This window comes from Somniosus microcephalus, chromosome 20, assembly GCF_052327205.1.
Source record: "Somniosus microcephalus isolate GS21.2 chromosome 20, FLI_Smic_1.0, whole genome shotgun sequence".
NCBI classification, from domain to species: domain Eukaryota; kingdom Metazoa; phylum Chordata; class Chondrichthyes; order Squaliformes; family Somniosidae; genus Somniosus; species Somniosus microcephalus.
Genome location: NC_141006.1, coordinates 73542263 through 73561086, shown reverse-complemented (window position 1 = coordinate 73561086; position 18824 = coordinate 73542263). Strand labels below are relative to the sequence as shown.

The following is an 18824-nucleotide window of genomic DNA, read 5'->3' as shown; positions in this document are numbered from 1 at the left end:
TGTTCTACCAGTCAATTAGATCACGGCTGATCTGCACCTCAACTCCATTTACCCGCCTTTGCTCCATATCCCTTGATACCCTTAGCTAACAAAAATCGATCGAGCTCAGTCTTGAAAGCTCCAATTGTCCCACCATCCACAGCCTTCTGGGGAGAAAGTGCCAAATTTCTACTAAAGTGCTTCCTGATCTCGCTGTTGTATGGCTAAGCTCTAATTTTAAAATTATGTCTCCTTGTTCTTGATTTGATACAAACTTTACTGACCCACACACGTGTTACAGATTCATGTCAAAATTAGTACATCTGAAATTTTTCCACAGCTCCACTGACGTCAAGGCTCCAATTGAATTTTCTTCCAACTCTTTCAACAGGCTTGTAGGGCAAGGCAGCTACTGTAAGCAAAGCTGTGTCTTCTGTGATCTGAAACCTGTAACCTTCTGCATGGTGTGAATGGGAACTGTGTGTGGTGCACAAGTTCTGGAATTCACTCTCGAAACCTCCGCCACTCACTCCTCCTTTAATAATCCCTTCCGGAGGAGCTTAACAACTTCTACGCTCGCTTCGACAGGGACAACAGGGAGCCGGCTACCAAAGCCTTGCCACCCCCGGAAGACCAGGTGCTCACTCTGTCGACCTCCGACGTAAGGGGTGTTCTACGCGGAGTGAACACACGAAAGGCTGCTGGACCGGATAGCATCCCTGGACGGGTACTCAAGGAATGTGCTGATCAGCTGGCTGATGTCTTCACTGCCATCTTCAATCTGTCATTGGCCCAGGCAGTAGTCCCTACATGCTTGAAGACCGCTACCATTATTCCTGTGCCAAAACAATCTTAATCTAAATGTACACTTTCGGGAGCCGCAAGCCTACATTTCGTTGTACTGCACTTGTGCACTAACAATGACAATAAAGTTGATTATGATTATTATTATGATTATGATTATGATTAAAGCCTATCTCTTTGACCAAGCTTTTAGTCATCCATCCTAATATCTCCTTCTTTGGCTTGGTGTCAATTTCTGACTGATTATGCTCCTGTGATGCGCCTTGGAATATTTTCTTATGCTAAATGTTGTTTTGTATGTAAACAGCTCTATATTTAAATTCAAGTCTTGGCTGTTGTTGACTAACAATTATCCTTTCTACCTCAGTATTTTTCTCTTCTTCTGACCACTTTAAAAGGCATAAAATACCACACTGCAGACTATTACATTCAGGCTAAAACGGATAGTAAAATAACTTAACTGAAGAAAAAATGTAGTAAGTAAATGGCTGTGCAATATTTGACATACAAGACACTTAAAACTGTTCTGAAAATAATACAATCCAAAATTTTAGTTAGAATCAAAGAATAGTACAGCACAGAAGGAGGCCATTCGGTCCATCGAGTCTGCGCCGGCTCTTTCGAAGAGCAATCCAGTTAGTCCCACTCCCCTGCTCTTTCCCCATATTCCTGCAATTTTTCTCCTTCAGGTATTTATCCAATTCCCTTTTGAAGGCTACTATTGAATCTGTATCCACCGCCCTATCAGGCAGCGCATTCCAAATCCTAACCACTCGCTGCGTAAAAGAGTTTTTCCTCATGTCACCTCTGGTTCTTTTGCCAACCACCTGAAATCTGTGTCCTCTGGTTATCGACCCTTCAGCCATTGGAAGCAGTTTCTCTTTATTTACTCTCTCTAAATCCTTCATGATTTTAAACACCTCTATCAAATCTCCTCTTAGCCTTCTCTGCTCCAAGGAGAACAACCCTGTAATGATATCAGCAAATAGTGATGTTATTTGCCTGTTTGATTATCATGTCTTACCAGCATAGTTGCCTGATTGATTGCTTGTGCCTGACCAGCAGAGGTCATGTGACCGAGACGAGTAAGGCAGTCAGTTTAGTTTCAGTTTTGTTCTAGATGCATCACTAGCATAATGGTGTCTCCTGAATGCTGTATAAAGAGTTGAACAGACTTTAGATTAAAAGACATTGGCCTAGAAATTGGGTTTTGGCGCAGCGACGGCTTTAGCGCCGGAAGTTAGTGCCGGAGCTAAGTCGCGCTGGGCGGGCCAAAAATTCAATAGTTCTGCGCCCAAACGGCTGCCGGCGCTGCTGAGAGCTGTTTGCGCCTGAAAACTGGCGCTACGCGCTGAATATCAGCGCTATTCCGGCGCTGCGGCGCCCGCTGCGGTGCGGCAGGTTCGGGAAGTGCAGGCCTCCTCCTTCCCTTAAGGAGGAGCTGCCTGCACCCGGCCGCGGCCCGCGAAAATCTTTTTAAAAATGAGCCCGGCACCTCGGACAAGTGCCGGGCTTGCTTCTGTTCCGGGGGGGGGGGGGGGGGGTGTCCGGGGAGGGAGCTGCGGCCAGGCGGCCGGCGGGAAAGCGGCCGGCCGCCGCGGGGCCTTTAATGCGCCGGCGCAAAGTCATGTAAGACTCTGTTGCCAGAGTCTTAGTTGCGGCTGCCACGGGCGAGGCGGCCGCAACTGAATTTCGGCGCTGGGGCCCGTCGGCATGGCAACCGGGACGCTGCGCACACCGATGACGTCATCGGTGCCGGCGCAGCGCTACCGGTCTACCGCGGCGGAAGGGCCCCAGGCAATTTCGGCGCCGGCGCCAATTGCAGCGCTAGGCCCTCTAGCGCCGCAAAATCGGCGCTAAGGGCACTGAATTTCTAGGCCATTCTCTTTCATAAATGTCTCGTCATTGAACCCACAAAGAGATCAATACATGGTGTCAGAAGTGGGATTGAAAGAGATGAAGAGAAAATATCTGAAGTTAAATCAGCTCTCCACAAATTAGCAAGCCAAAAGAGAACATCGTTGCTTACCATTGGAGAATAGCTAACCAAGTGAAAAAATGGAAGGTTTACACCCACTGGCAACGCTTCAATTGACAGGTAATGTGGCTGAAAATTGGAGGAGGTTCAAACAACGTGTGGGGTTGTATTTATCAGCAATCGGAGCTGACAAGCCCACAAAGAAATCAATACAAACCCCAGCTTCTCTAGTCTATCCAAGTAACTGTGTTCCTTCTTCCCTGGAATCATTCTAGTTGTAGTGTATGTACCCGTCTACCTTTAAGAGAGCTATTGTATGTAACCGTCCACCTTTAAGAGAACTACTTTAGGTGTTGCACTACTTTGTTGGCTTCTGTATACTGTAATACCGACGGTGACCACACCGGTATATAAGTGCTGTGTCAGGATTTATTGGGCAGATTCGCCCTGACCATCGAATAGTAAAGTCCTGTTTTAAGTTACTCTGGTAGTCTGTGTATTAATTAACTAAACAACCCACAGACTTTACAGTGGCGACGAGTCCGATCGTACCCTGCGGCAACAATACTTCCGAAGCAGTTAACGAGCATCGAGAAGAGGCAACCGCCCTCGTCATTCTGCTGGGAGAAAACTCGAGTCTGCAGAGCTGGAAAGGAGGAAGAATTCAGAGACAAAGACTTCCATCAGCAACAGGCACTGACTGTCCCTTCTGCCACGGTGAGGAGTGAGCCGATCAGCACGAGAAGCAAGCCGGCCACGGTGACTGTGAGTAAGGGAAAAGTAAAAAGAATAACCGGAGGATAAGGGCGGTGCACTCGACCACGGTCGGGCCCAGAGGCGCTGAGACTGGGGCAGCGTGGAGCAAGGAAGCCGCGGTACAGACAGGCTGGGGACGCAACGGCGTCGTGAGACAGCTAGACCGCGACCGGCGAAAAAGGCCGGGCAGTGACCGAAGCCACGAAGCGCTGCGACCGGGAGCGTAGGCGCGGGAAGATATAAAAACTCAGCCGCAGCCGGGGAGGGAAGCACCGGACTGCGAGAGGGCTGGGAGGCGCGATTGGGAGCCGAGCGAGCGGGAGAGGCAGAGCCGACCAAGGGAGACTGAGCGAGAGCCAGTCCAGCGGCTGAAACTGTTCGCCGTCAACGGGGTACCCAGCGCCGGTAGAGCCGAGCGAGCGGGAGAGAGACAGAGCCCGAGCAAGGGGAACTGAGCGAGAGCCAGCCCAGCGGCTGAAACTGTTCGCCGTCAACGGGGTGTACCCAGTGCCGGTTGCCCTGCCGAGAAAAGGGAAAGCACTGAAGCCGACGCGCAGGCTGTGAACCTGAAAGCCAGCGGCCGTCGCCCGTGGGGAAAGTGTACCCCTCCCGCCAGGGGAAGAAACGCAGGAAGCCGCCATTAGGCGGAGAAGAAGACAGAAGCGGGGAACCGCCATTGAAGTGGGCGGGGAGAGAAGATAAGCGCGGAAAACCGCCATTTTCGCGGGAACCGCCATCTTGAAGAAAAAAAAAGAAAATTTAAAGAAATAATCCGTGGTGTTATCAGGAAGAGAGGAAGATGCCTAAGCGTGGTAACATCAACGATTTTAATTCCGAGGTAGAAGACTGGGCCACGTATGTGGAACGCATTGAGATCTATGGTGAGGCCAATAAAATAGAAGAAGATGACAAAGCTATTGATGCGCCATCAATTACTCAAAAGACTGAGGTTGAGCGAGTAACAACCAGGCTTTTATTAACTAAAGAATGAAGGTCTTGTCTCGAGTGGTCGACCCGTCCAGAATACTAAGGGACTGGGAGGTAGTCACTTATATACCTGGAATAGTGGGAGGAGTCAGCCGAGGCATGTCCAGACCTGTACCTAGTGGAATACACATACAGACACAGACAGGTATGACAGTGGTTTACCACAGCTATAACCTTGCTAAACTCGATGGGCGCGAAGACATACGAGCTCTTGAAGCATCTACTAGCACCAGCTAAACCGGCGGATCAGACTTTCGATGATATTGTTGCTGTCCTGAAGGATCATTTTAACCCCGCACCACTGATGTTAGTGGAACGATCCAAATTTTACGCGAGAACGCAACGGAAAGAGGAAAGCAACGCGGAGTACCTGATTGAACTGCGTAGGCTAGCGAAACACTGTCAGTTTAGGGAAAATCTGGCAGAGGCACTCAGAGACAAATTCGTGTGCGGAATGTCGAAGGAAGAAACACAAAAACGACTGCTCGAAGAGAACGATCTTACACTTGATAAGGCTATCCTTATTGCTGCATCGAACGAAGCCGCAGCGAAAGGAACGGCGGAAATGCAGCTAAAGGCAGCGGCACTCAGTGTGCAGCAAATTACTTCGGGTACAACGAAATGCTATCGTTGTGGGAAGACAACACACGACCAGAACCAATGCTGGTTTAAAAACCAGGAATGTAGGAAATGTGGCAAGCTCGGTCACATAGCTAAGGTATGCCGGTCAGGAAAGAAGACCAACAATAATGAGTCACCACAAAAGAGGTACAGGAAGGTACATGAGGTGACTAGGAAGAGTCCGGAAGAACAGAATTCGGACTCACACTCCAACTGCAAGGAACTGGATAGTCTGAGAATTCACAATGTGAGTAATGAAGCTGACCGACAAGCTATCTGGATCACACTACAGATTGCAAAAGTCCAAGTGAAAATGGAAGTGGACACCGGATCGGCGTTGACGGTCATGAATAAGCATGATTATAAAAAGTTATTCAAGCATATTCCCCTACGGGATACGGAACTAGTATTGCAGACATACACGGGGCACAAAGTATACCCCATCGGAAAGATAGAAGTCAAGGTGAGATACAAGGACAAAGATCACCAAAGGATGGACCTGTATGTGTTGCCTGAGGGAGGTCCACCACTTCTGGGACGGGAGTGGATCAGGAAAATAAAGATAGACTGGCATTCACTAAACACCATGACGGTAGATTCCGGAAAGGAAGATGTCAAACCTGAACGGTTGTCCAGAATATTGGACGAAGCTAAAGAGGTATTCCAGCAAGGACTGGGAACACTGCGAGGAATTAAAGCAAAGGTTAAGATTGCAGAACATGCAAGCCCAAAATTTTTCAAAGCCAGATCGGTACCTTACGCGATACGACCTGCTGTGGAGGCAGAACTGGAAGAACTTGAACGATCAGGGGTACTGTCAAAAGTGGACTGGAGTGGGCCACGCCCATTGTTCCCGTCATGAAGTCTTCACCAAGTAACAAGCCAGGGGGACCGGGGAAGGTCCGCATCTGCGGAGACTTCAAGATCACAGTGAATCCGGTGCTTCACACGGTACAATACCCGCTTCCGCGGATTGAAGACATCTTTGCTTCGTTGGCTGGAGGGAAACACTTCACCAAGATAGACCTGGCACAGGCATACTTACAAATGGAAGTCGAGGAAGAGTCGCGTCAGTACCTCACCATCAACACACACAGAGGCTTGTATCGTTATAATAGACTGGTTTTTGGGGTAGCTTCGGCTCCAGCAATTTGGCAGAGGGCCATGGAGCAGGTATTACAAGGAATTCCAAGCACGCAGTGTTACTTAGACGATATCCTGATTACGGGAGAAGACGAGGAAGAACACCTCACAAATTTGAAACTGGTGCTCACTAGGTTGAAGGAATATGGCCTTCGAGTTAATCGCAAGAAATGTGAGTTCTTCCAAAAACGGATCTCGTACTGCGGTCATGTCATTGACCGAGAGGGGCTGCACAAGTCACCTGACAAGATAGAAGCTGTCGTGAAGGCCCCCGCTCCGGGAAACGTATCACAGTTAAGATCATTCTTGGGGTTGATTAATTATTATCACAAGTTTCTGCCGAATCTATCCACGGTGCTGCATCCGCTGAATGCTCTGTTGCGGAAAGAAGTACCATGGAAGTGGAGTGAGGAATGTAAAAAGGCCTTTCGCAGAAGCAAGGCGTTGATTACCTCTGAAGAAGTGTTGGCTCATTTCAACCCAATGTTACCTCTTCGTCTAGCTTGTGATGCTTCCCCCTATGGAATTGGAGCAGTACTTTCACACAAGTTACCAAATGGCTCGGAAAGGCCAGTGGCATTCGCGTCCCGATCATTGACCTCCGCGGAGCGAAATTATGCTCAAATAGATAGGGAGGCCCTCAGCCTTGTGTGGGGCATAAAGAAATTCAATCATTACATGCAGGGCAAGAAATTCACATTACTGACAGACCACCAGTCGTTGGTGTCCATATTCAACCCTAACAAGGCCGTTTCCACCATGACAGCGCAAAGGTTACAGAGGTGGTCCGTGTTACTTGGGGCACACCAATATGACATCGAATACAAAAGGTCCAAACAGCATGGAAATGCTGATGGGTTATCGCGCTTGCCATTGCCGATAGTAGAAGAAGCGACTACAGTGGACCCGGTAGAGATGTTCCACTCATCCATAGTGGAATGTCTACCAGTAACAAATTCGATGATCGAAAACGAAACAAGAAATGACCCGACTCTCTCACGAGTCTATGATTTAACGGTGGAGGGATGGCCAGCACAGGCGAACCAACGCTGCCAGCATTTTCGCAGAGAAAAGAACAGCTGTCAGTGTGTCGAGGAACCCTGATGTGTGGATCTAGAGTGGTGATTCCACCCAAACTTCAACAGAAGGTGTTAAAGGAGCTGCACGAGGGACATCTGGGTGGAGTGAAAATGAAGAACCTAGCAAGAGCGTTTGTGTGGTGGCCAGGCATTGATGGGGACATCGAAGAAATCACTAAGAGCTGTCTAGGATGCCAGAAGGTCCAAAACGCGCCACCACAGGCTCCTCTGCATCCATGGGAGTGGCCCTCATCTCCTTGGCAAAGGGTACACATCGACTTTGCTGGTCCATTTATGGACTCAATGTTTCTAATAGCGGTGGATGCACACTCCAAGTGGCCGGAGGTAATAAAGATGTCCACCACCACCACGGAAAAAACCATCACAGTGTTAAGGACCATGTTTGCTAGGAATGGGCTGCCGGAACAGATCTGTTCTGATAATGGACCGCAATTTGTGTCTGAAGAATTCAAGAAATTCTTAAAGAGCAATGGGGTTAAGCACTACACGTCAGCCCCATACCATCCCGCCTCCAATGGATTGGCTGAAAGGTTTGTCCAGGCCTTCAAGAAGGCCATAAAGGCCATGGGTAATGAAGCCATTAACTTACAACATAAGGTGGATAGCTTCTTGTTGGCGTACAGGAATGCAACACATGCGGTCACAAATCAAACTCCCGCCATGATGTTTTTTAATAGACGACTAAGATGCCGGCTGGATTTGCTTAAGCCAAACGTCAGAAGGGACGTAGAGAACCGGCAATTCCAGGGCATGAATGAAAGGCCAACTAGATCTTTTCAGATAGGTCAACAAGTTTTGGCCCGGGACTACCGTACCGAGAAATGGCAGCCTGGAACTATTGGAAAAAGGCTAGGGCCGTTGATGTATACGGTGGACATTGGGGACAGTATAATACGGCGCCATGTTGACCAGATCATAGGGTCAGCCACAAATGGCCAACCTACTCCACCACCTTACACGGTTAATGTTGAGACAGAGATACCCAGAACACCTACCTCCGATCTGGTAATACTGGAATCAGATGAACCTGACACTGTCCTTCAAGCTGAATCAACCTTGCCAGAAGCACCTACTACCCCGCCGGGAGTTACGACACCACCGAGGCGTTACCCGGACAGAGTCCGGAAACCTCCAGAGAGACTGAATCTGTGAACTGTCTTGCATAAAGTTGTATATATGTTATAATGTATGTTTAATGGGGAATCAGTATGTTGTAAGCTAAAAAGGGAGGATTGTAGTGTATGTACCCGTCTACCTTTAAGAGAACTATTGTATGTAACCGTCCACCTTTAAGAGAACTACTTTAGGTGTTGCACTACTTTGTTGGCTTCTGTATACTGTAATACCGACGGTGACCACACCAGTATATAAGTGCTGTGTCAGGATTTATTGGGAAGATTCGCCCTGACCTTCGAATAGTAAAGTCCTGTTTTAAGTTACTCTGGTAGTCTGTGTATTAATTAACTAAACAACCCACAGACTTTACACTAGTAAATCTCTTCTGCACCCTCTCCAAAGCCTTCACATCCTTCCTAAAGTGCGGTGCCCAGAATTGGACACAGTACTCCAGCTGGGGCCGAGCTAATGTTTTACTTAAGTTTAGCATAACTTCTACTCACAAGTTCTACTCAGACTCCTTTAACTGAGTCTCAGATGAAACATTACATACAAAAGTCTTGAAAGCCTAGAAATTTGGTATAGCCGCGTTTGGGGCGCTAGTCCTGGCGATGCGCAAAGTTTAGCGCCAGGCGCAATTTAGCGCCACCTAGCGCGATATTGGGTTGCAGCGCCCCTAAAGTTGATTGCGGCGCTAAATCAGGCACTGCACACTACTCTTAAGGCGCTAACCCAGCGGCGCAACCCAATTTCGCGGCGGCGGGGCGCAGCGCAGGTGCTGTCAATAATCACTTTCCCTGAGACACACTGGCGCCGGCCAGCTCTTAAAGGGGCAGGTCAATTGGCATCACCAGACACACTCACTGCCTTGTAGGCCTTCAAAGCGGTGGGAGCCTACCTGTGGCACACCAGCCTAGCAAGACATGGAAAGGGTGAGGCAGAGGGCGGAACGCCTCACTGATGGGGCATTGGATGCTTTGGTTGGCGCACTGGAATCAAGGCCAAGGAAGATGGTCGGAATGTGATTTATGTTTTGGAGTCTCCCGGGTGTGAGAGGCAGTTATGTGTCAGTGAATTCGTTTTGCTTTCTGTTGCCATAGCTTTCTCATGTTTGAAGGAACCACATTTTGTGTAATGAAACACTTTCTTCATTGACAATGGCCATGCCTGCTATTTACATGCATCTTGCCCTTCACAGGCTTGGGGGTATCAGACCGGTTCCATTCCTGTTCTTGGAATGGCAGCAAGCATTCCGTGAGAGGGGCCTAGAAGCTACTTCTGATCAGCCTCTGACGCGCAGCCTGAGAAGAGCCGCTCACGTAGAAGTTCAGGCCAGCAGGCATCTTCTCAGCCACTGACAGAGATGTCCTGCACCTTATCTGAGGCTGCAGATCTGGCTGAAGCAGCTGGCACAGCTCAGTCACCACATCCTTTCCAAATCACAGCCTTCTGACACACTGCTCCTCCGGCATGTTCATGTTGGAAAACTGCTGTCGGAAAACCCTGCCAGCGTAAGGTCTGCTGTGGCGACGTCCGTTGGCCCTCCTCCGTCTGGCCATGCCCACCCCCCTCTCCCAGCATCTCAGTGCCCTTTCCAGATGATTCAGCAGCAGGTCGTTCCCCTCCAATTCAGCCCCCATAATAAGTGCCCACAGGAAGGTTCCCCATTGTCAAGGCTCACCAACAGCAAGGTGATGGTCAGAAGGCTGAAGATCGTCTGCCTGCGCTGGCTCAGTGGTCAAATGGCTCTAAGTGTGCAGCTCAGCAACTCTTTGTAGCTCTCGAGGAAGTTTTGCTCCAAAAATGGCTGCCGCTTTTAAACCACACCTGTCCCCTTTAAATAATGCTCCTCCAGCCCGAGAGCGACTTGGTAAGGCCCAGGTAAGCTGTCACTATTAGCACCAGGCGCTACGTAGGGGGGCGCCACTGAATTTCCGGCCAAAAGGCGTTGCACACTCAAATGATGTCATAATCAGCCTGCGCCCATGAGCGGGTGCTAAGATTTAGCGCCGGCGCTAAATGCATGCTCAATATGGGGCGAGGCGCTAGGCGCCTCGCGCCCGCCCGGAAATTGGCTAGCGCCCCACTTCTCAGCCTCTTTAGGCGTTAATCGGTGGCGCTAACAACCGAATTTCTCCCCCTTGACTTCCTATCATGGAAAAGCCAGTGAGGAACAGGGAACTGAAATCCTCAGGGAAACCGAACACTAGTACTCTTTTAGAAATACGGCTACCCAAAGCCAGTCTTTAAATTATATTGGCCTGACTCTCCTGAAAAAATATAGAAATCTTTCCTTTTTGAAGCATTACAGGACTCTGCTCCAATCACACTACCTAACTCGCCTGAAATTCCTGATTTGCTATAATACTTTCACCCAATATGTAAGAAGTTATACTGCCACTTTTGTGACATGGTTTCAAAAAGTGACAGCAGGGTCAGGAAGCAGGTCAGCCATGGCTCAGTGGTAGCACCCTCGTGTTTAACCCGAATGATTATGGGTTTAAGTGTCATTCCTGAGATTTGAGCACGTAATCTAAGCTGGCACTTCAGCGCCGCGCCGAGGGGGGGGGGGGAGGGGTGCAGCACTGTTGATAGTGCCAACTTTCAGATCAGACGTTAAACCGAGGCCCCGTCAGCCGAGGATTGCCAACCCTGGCTGGAGGTTTGATCACGTGACCTCTACAAAGGTTATTGCATTTACATGATAAAAATTGGGCCCCCTGGAGTTGAGAATCTTTGCTCGTGGTTTCGTGCCAACAGTTGTTGTGTGAGACGTTCCAAGAACCAGGAGGCCCTCCCTGTCAGCAGGGGAAGAGAAACAGAGGGCAGGAAAGAGGGGCACCTGAAGGTGGGGGAGTGATTTACAGAAAGTGGAAGGAACTTTGATTCCACCAGTAACTAATGGTACCTGTATCTCAATGAAACGACACTGATAACTAATACTGGTAAAACTCAGATTCCTCATATAACCAACAATAATACAATAACTCACTGATAGTCTATATGTAACTGCTAGTAATAGGCGTAATTCTTTTTTTATTCATTCACGGAATGTGGGAGCCATTAGCAAGGCCAGCATTTATTGCCCGTCCCTAATTGCCCTCGAGAAGGTGGTGGTGAACTGCCTTCTTGAACCGCTGCAGTCCGTGTGGTGAAGGTGCTCCCACAGTGCTGTTAGGGAGGGAGTTCCAGGAGTTTGACCCAGTGACGATGAAGGATCAGCGATATAGTTACAAGTCAGGATGGTGTGTGACTTGGAGGGGAACTTGGAGGTGGTGGTGTTCCCATGTGCCTGCTGCCCTTGTCCTTCTAGGTGGAAGAGGTCGCGGGTTTGGGAGGTGCTGCCGAAGAAGCCTTGGCGAGTTGCTGCAGTGCATCTTGTAGATGGTATACACTGCAGCCATGGTGTGCTGGTGGTGGAGGGAGTGAATGTTTAAGGTGGTGGATGGGATGCCAATCAAGCGGGCTTTGTCCTGGATGGTGTTGAGCTGCTTAAGTGTTGTTGGAGCTGCACTCATCCAGGCAAGTGGAGAGTATTCCATCACACTCCTGACTTGTGCCTTGTGGGTGGTGGGAAGGCTTTGGGGAGTCACGAGATGAGACACTTTCCATAGAATACCCAGCTTCTGACCTTCTCTTGTAGCCACAGTATTTATGTGGCTGGTCCAGTTAAGATTCTGGTCAATAGTGACCCCCAGGATGTTGATGGTGGGGGATTCGGCGATGGTAATGCCGTTAAATGTCAAGGGGCGGTGGTTAGACACTCTCTTGTTGGAGATAGTCATTGCTTGGCACTTCTGTGGCACGAATGTTACCTGCCAATTATCAGCTCAAGCCTAAATGTCATCCAGGTCTTGCTGCATGCGGGCATGGACTGCTTCATTATCTGAGGTGTTGCGAATGGAACTGAACACTGTGCAATCATCAGCGAACATCCCCATTTCTGACCTTATGTTGGACGGAAGGTCATTGATGAAGCAGCTGAAGATGGTTGGGCCTAGGACACTGCCCTGAGGAACTCCTGCAGTGATGTACTGGGGCTGTGTTGATTGACCTTCAACCACCACAACCATCTTCTTTTGTGCTAGGTATGACTCCAGCCAATGGAGAGTTTTTCCCCTGATTCCCATTGACTTCAATTTTACTAGGGCGCCTTGATGCCACACTCGGTCAAATGCTGCCTTGATGTCAAGGGGAGTCACTCTCACCTCACCTTCGGATGGTACACACTGCAGCCACGGTGCGCCGGTGGTGGAGGGAGTGAATGTTTAAGGTGGTGGATGGGGTGGGCTGCTTTGTCCTGGATGGTGTCGAGCTTCCTGAGTGTTGTTGGAGCTGCACTCATCCAGGCAAGCGGAGAGTATTCCATCACACTCCTAATACCCGCTATCCTACCTATAACTAGGAGTAATCCTATAACCCACTGATGTTTATCCTGAACCCATAACCAGAAATCCCCTGCACTGCACAAGGTGCTGTCAGGATCCTCAGTTGATGTCACTTTTAATAGGCCCCATCTCTCTCCCTCACTCCTTGTACTCTGGTTCTGTGTGTAGGTGATGACTCTGAACTGGGATCCTCAGTCAGAGCTGATCTGTAATAAAAACAGAAAATGCTGGAAATACTCAGCAGGTCAGGCAGCATCTGTAGAGAGAGAAACAGAGTTAACATTTCAGGTCGATGACCCTTCGTCAGAACTGGAGAAAGTTGGAGATGGAACAGGTTTTAAGCAAGTGATGGGGCTGGGAAAGAGGGGAGGGGAGGAAAGAACAAAAGGGAATGTCTGTGATAGGCTGGAAGGCAGGAGAGATTAAGAGAGTTTTTATTTCAGATTTCCAGCATCCGCAGTATTTTGTTTTTGTATTAGGGCCGATCTGTGCTTGGGCTTCACACATCAAAACCGGCCGGTAAGGACCGACCTGAACCAAACCAAGAGGTCACACAAAGGGCAGCAGGCTCCGTGTTTGGGGGGCTTCTCACAGAACATATCATCCTAAACTCAGCTCAGCACCAACTTTTCAAAACCACTCCCTAAACTCAGTCTGAATAAAGGAGAGTTTTCATAGAATTCTAGAAATGACAGAGCAGGAGGAGGCCATTTGGCCCCCGGTACTGGTGCTCTCTCCTGTAACCCCTACCCCCACCCCCCGATCCTTTTTATGTTCCTCTTTTTCATTTTAAATTAAATCTCTCCCTCATTAGCCACATGTGGCGAAGGATCCCACGGTCGAAGAGGCTTCAGTTCAAGAACCTTCCTCCTCCCTTTCCACTTGGTTCCTCCAATGAGAATCCTTGGTCCTCATTCGCCCACCAGTGGAGACTCTCTCACGATTTACCCCAAGTATGAACCCCAGGTTTCACTCACCCCTTTACTGGCTGCTCCTCCCTCAGTGCTGTGCCCACTCACCACGTTGCTGTTGCTGCTCCTGGCTTTGCAGGAAATGCTGGTTCCCACGCCCACCCCATTCTCCCCCCCACCCAGTTGAGCCCCAATCCGCCGACCCCCCTGTCCCCTTCGCTCCCCCATTCCTAAGTCTTCAACTCTCCCCGAGCCCCCACTCCCCAGCCCTCTTCTCTCCCTCATTCCCCATCTCTTCCCCATTCGTCTTCTCTCCCTCATTCCCCATCTCTTCCCCATTCGCCTTCTCTCCCTCATTCCCCATCTCTTCCCCATTCACCTTCTCCCCCCCATTCCCCATCTCTTCCCCCGAGCCCCCACTCCCCAGTCCTCTTCCCTCCCTCATTCCCCATCTCTTCCCCCGAGCCCCCACTCCCCAGTCCTCTTCCCTCCCTCATTCCCCATCTCTTCCCCATTCGCCTTCTCTCCCTCATTCCCCATCTCTTCCCCATTCGCCTTCTCCCCCTCCCCATTCCCCATCTCTTCCCCATTCACCTTCTCCCCCCCATTCCCCATCTCTTCCCCCGAGCCCCCACTCCCCAGTCCTCTTCCCTCCCTCATTCCCCATCTCTTCCCCCGAGCCCTCACTCCCCAGTCCTCTTCCCTCCCCCATTCCCCATCTCTTCCCCACTCGTCTTCTCTCCCCCATTCACCTTCTCTCCCTCATTCCCCATCTCTTCCCCATTCCCCATCTCTCGCCAGAGCTCCCAGTCCCCTTCTCTCCCACCCCCCAACCCCCATTCCTCACCTTTGCCGAAGATTGTGGCTCTCTGAGGGTGACGACATTGAGCAGCAGCCAGTGACGAGCTCCATGGAAAAGGTGGGGAAATGATTCTGTTTAGAATTTAAATGAACCTCGTTCTGACTCCCGATGCCTGGCTAACAGTTAGTAATTAGTTACTGTGCCTCACAAGTGCCTGCTGTTCATGCGGGCGCACTGCGGCGGGAAATTTAAATTGCTGATCTGGAAGCAGCGCTCAGGATAGGAACCCCCCAATCCGGTAGATTTCCGGTCATTCCGGGAGGATTGGGAACCCGACATCTGCCCTCTCAGGTGGAAGTAAAAGATCCCATGGCACTATTTCAAGAAGAACAGGGGCATTCTCCCAGTGTCCTACCCAACATTTATCCCTCAACCAACATCACTAACACAGTTCAGTTGGTCATTTATCTCACTGCTTTGTCTGGGATCTTGCTGTGCGTTCATTTGATTGGTCTATTTACCTATATTACAACATTTCAAAAAGTAATTCATAGGCTGTGAAACACTTTGGGACGTACTGAGGTCATGAAAGGTGCTACATAAATGCAAGTTATCTCGCGCATTCTCCCTTGACGAATTTCAACCCTAAGCCAATTGTTTGTGAGTAATCAAGACTTACCTTTGCTGTGCTTTTTTGCAAGATGAACGGACATGTGTTTAAACGTTCAAAGAGTTCACAGACGATATTTATTTACTTCGGATGACCTTTTCTGGTAAAATGGAGCCGAGCAATATGGTGGCTCATCAGCTCAAGTAATAAGTGGAACTCAACCGTAAGGTCAAGGCTTCCAATCTCAAGCTGCCGGTCACTCAGACTTACTGGTGTTTGCTCACTGGAGTCGCTTGATCGGTTTCAACTTAGCTGCAGCGGTTCAAGGCAGCTCACCACCACCTTCTCAAGGGCAATTAGGGATGGGCAATAAATGCCGGCCTTGCTAATGATCTGGTCAGAAATGTGAGTCCAAATCCCACCACGGCAGCTGGGGAATTTAAATTCAGTTAATTAAATAAATCAAGAATTACAAAACAGCTACTATCAGTGGCCATGAAACTATCGGATTGTTGTCAAAACCCATGTGGTTCACTAATGTCCTTCAGGGAAGGAAATCTGCTGTCTTTACCCGGTCTGGCCTATATATGACGCCAGACCTCTGGAATGGCAGCTCACCACCACCTTCTCAAGGGCAATTAGGGATGGGCAATAAATGCTGGCCTTGCCAGCGACGCCCACATCCCATAAGCAAATTAAAAAAAACACATAGAAAAGAGGCACCAATTTTTGTCGGGGTCGCGGGGGGGGGGGGGGAAGAGAGAAATCACACAGCTCAAGTTGTTCAAGTCATGCATCGTATCAACTAACTGAAACTAAGCTGCCAAATTCAGTACAATTGTAAATCGCGTTTGAGCTGCACAGTTCCAAATATTGTCCATTTAAATTTTAAACAGCTCCAACAATTATGGATGAATTTAATTTAATGCATACAACCCTTACCTTATAAACTGAAGATTCAAATTAGGCCATCAAATTGATCTGAAGGGACAGGGGAATAGGATACTCCAGGCAGCACAGGTGACTGTATTTCAGTTTATACGATAATGAATATTCTGCTGCCTTTCTTCTCTTCATGCATGTGCAACCGTGCACCTCGAAATGTTTCCTGTCTCAGGTCTTGAGGGGTTCTACTGTTATTTGCAGAACAACACCGGCAATGTTTTCTTCATTAGTGGAAAAAATTTAAAAATTAATCACACGTTTGCGCCGAGGTTAACATAAAGGTGCTTCTGAGTTCTTCTGCGCAGCTGTTCTTACAGACTCAGCACCTGCTAGCTCCGCGCTGCCTCCTGGCACTCCAAGCTAAACCTTGACCAGTTACAGTTGATGTGCATCTGCTACGGCAACCAGACGGAAACTTCCTTCAGTTTTAGGCAGGTGGAAGCAAAGCCAAACATCAGCACTTCAAAACAGACTGTTGATTCAGTGAGAGGAGAAGGTTGACCTGAAAAAAAAGAATTTGCAATTTATATAAAGAAAGAGATACTTGCTTCATACAGCGTTTTTCACCACCAACGGGCATCCCAAAGCGCTTTACAACCAATGAAATAGAGTCGCTGTTGTAATGTAGGAAACGTGGCAGCCAATTTGTGCACAGCAAGCTCCCACAAACAGCAATGTGATAATGACCAGATAATCTGTTTTTGTGATGTTGATTAAGGTATAAATACTGGGCAGCTCACCGGGGATAACTCCCCTGCTCGTCTTCAAAATAGTGCCATGGGATCTTTTACATCCACCTGAGAGTGCTGATGGGGCCTCGGTTTAATGTCTCATCCGAAAGACGGCACCTTCTGACAGTGCGGCACTCCCTCAGCACTGCACTGGAGTGTCAGCCTAGACTTCTGTGCTCAAGTCTCTGGGGGGGGGACTTGAACCCATAACCTTCTGACTCAGACAGCAAAGGGTGCTGCCAGGTGAGCCACGGCTGATACTAGTTCAGCACCTTGTCACATCCTTAGGATTTCCAAAGTGCCTCAGTGAATAACTTACTTTTGGTTTAGTCACTGTTCCAATACAGCATCGCAAACAGCAAATAGAATGCATAGCCAATTCATTTGTTTTTGGTGGTGATGGCTGAGGGAGGAATGTTGGTCAAGACACCATGGTGAGCTCCTGACTCTTATTTGAAATGTGCTATTTATGTCCACCTGAACAAACAGACATCTCATCTAAAGGCCAGGGTAGGAATCATGGGAAATAACAACAGAAAATGCTGGAAAAACTCAGCAGGCCAGGCAACATCCGTGGAGAGAGAAATAGAGTCAATGTTTCAGGTCGAAACCCTTCTACAGAACTGAGAGAAAAGGCAGGAAATGAAACAAAAGGCAGTTTGGGGGCTGGGAAATGGGGGAGGGGATGAAAGAAGAGACATTAAGAGATATTCAAGGGGAGACGAGATGGTAATAGGACAGGTAAAGAAACAGACAATGGCTCTAGATGAAGTGTGAAATGCGCTGGCAGAGTGAGAGACAGTTGCCATGTGGGAGAGAGAGTAAAAAAAGGAAAAGTCACAAAGCAATAGCGTGGATAAAAAATATAAAAATATAATGGGGGCCGAGGTTATGATCTGAAGTTGTTGAACTCGATATTGAGTCTGGAAGGCTGTAAAGTGCCTAATCAGAAGATGAGGTGCTGTTCCTCGAGTTTACGGTGAGCTTCCGTGGAACAATGCAATAGGCCACGGACGGTGAGGTCCGAGTGGGAATGGGGCGGTGAATTGAAATGACAGGTGACCGGAAGCTCGGGGTCACCCTTACAGACTGAACGGAGGTGTTCCGCAAAGTGGTCACCCAATCTGCGTTTGGTCTCCCCAATGTAGAGGAGACCGCATCGTGAGCAGCGAATACAGTATACTAGATTGCAAGAAGTACAAGTAAGAATCATGGGATTTGTTGCGTGATGCAGTGCCATGACGAATCACTAGCCCTAACCAGGGCGTTATATAAACCTGTCCACCATATCCACCGAATGATAAAGCTATAGCGCCCCTACTGGCCTTGGTTCAAACTCCAGCTGTTGCCAATATTTTGTCTCATGCGCCCTTTCTTGTCTGATCATCTGACAGTGTGGAGAGCAGGTGAGGGGACCGAGCCAGTAGGAGGGAGATACAAAAAATGAGCAGTCCTCTATCTTGGGTTGCACATGAGTGGCCGCTGCTCGATGGCCGCACAGCAGCGCTGAGAGACTGTGGAGATGCCTGGTTCTCCATCCTGACCCTGTCCAAGGCTGTCAAGTGGAGCAAATGAAACAGTGACTTGGAAAAACATGAGTGCTCCAGTATCCCACAACATTTATCTGCTAAAAAATCCAGCTTAATGTAAGTAAGAGCAGAGCCATCGTAAGCCGTGCTGCTGTCTGGGAATAATTGGCTGTCAGCAAGTTTCCTTTTAGCAGGAAATTAGTTGCAGAGAAATAAACATATGAAAATAAATATTTGAAACAAACTCTCATCCTGTGTGAAACTTCCCTTTCACCAACTTCCGTTTTGGGGAGGTGGAGGGGGCCAGGGGGTAGAAAAAATTGCAGGTATACTGGGTGAAGTATATTTAAAACCGTATCTTAAACCATGAATTACTCCCAGTTTTATTGCAGAGATCGATTACGAGCTAATGAATGACAAAAGC

General features: G+C 48.8%; 1 long non-coding RNA gene across 1 annotated transcript in view; it reads right to left on the bottom strand.

Annotated features, from left to right (window-relative positions):
- LOC147103426 (uncharacterized) overlaps positions 1-18824 on the bottom strand; it is a 305115-nt gene that overhangs the window by 206231 nt on the left and 80060 nt on the right. Inside the window, exon 2 of the long non-coding RNA XR_015072999.1 lies at positions 16138-16642. This is a non-coding gene — a long non-coding RNA (uncharacterized LOC147103426). The remainder of the gene's footprint in view (positions 1-16137; positions 16643-18824) is intronic.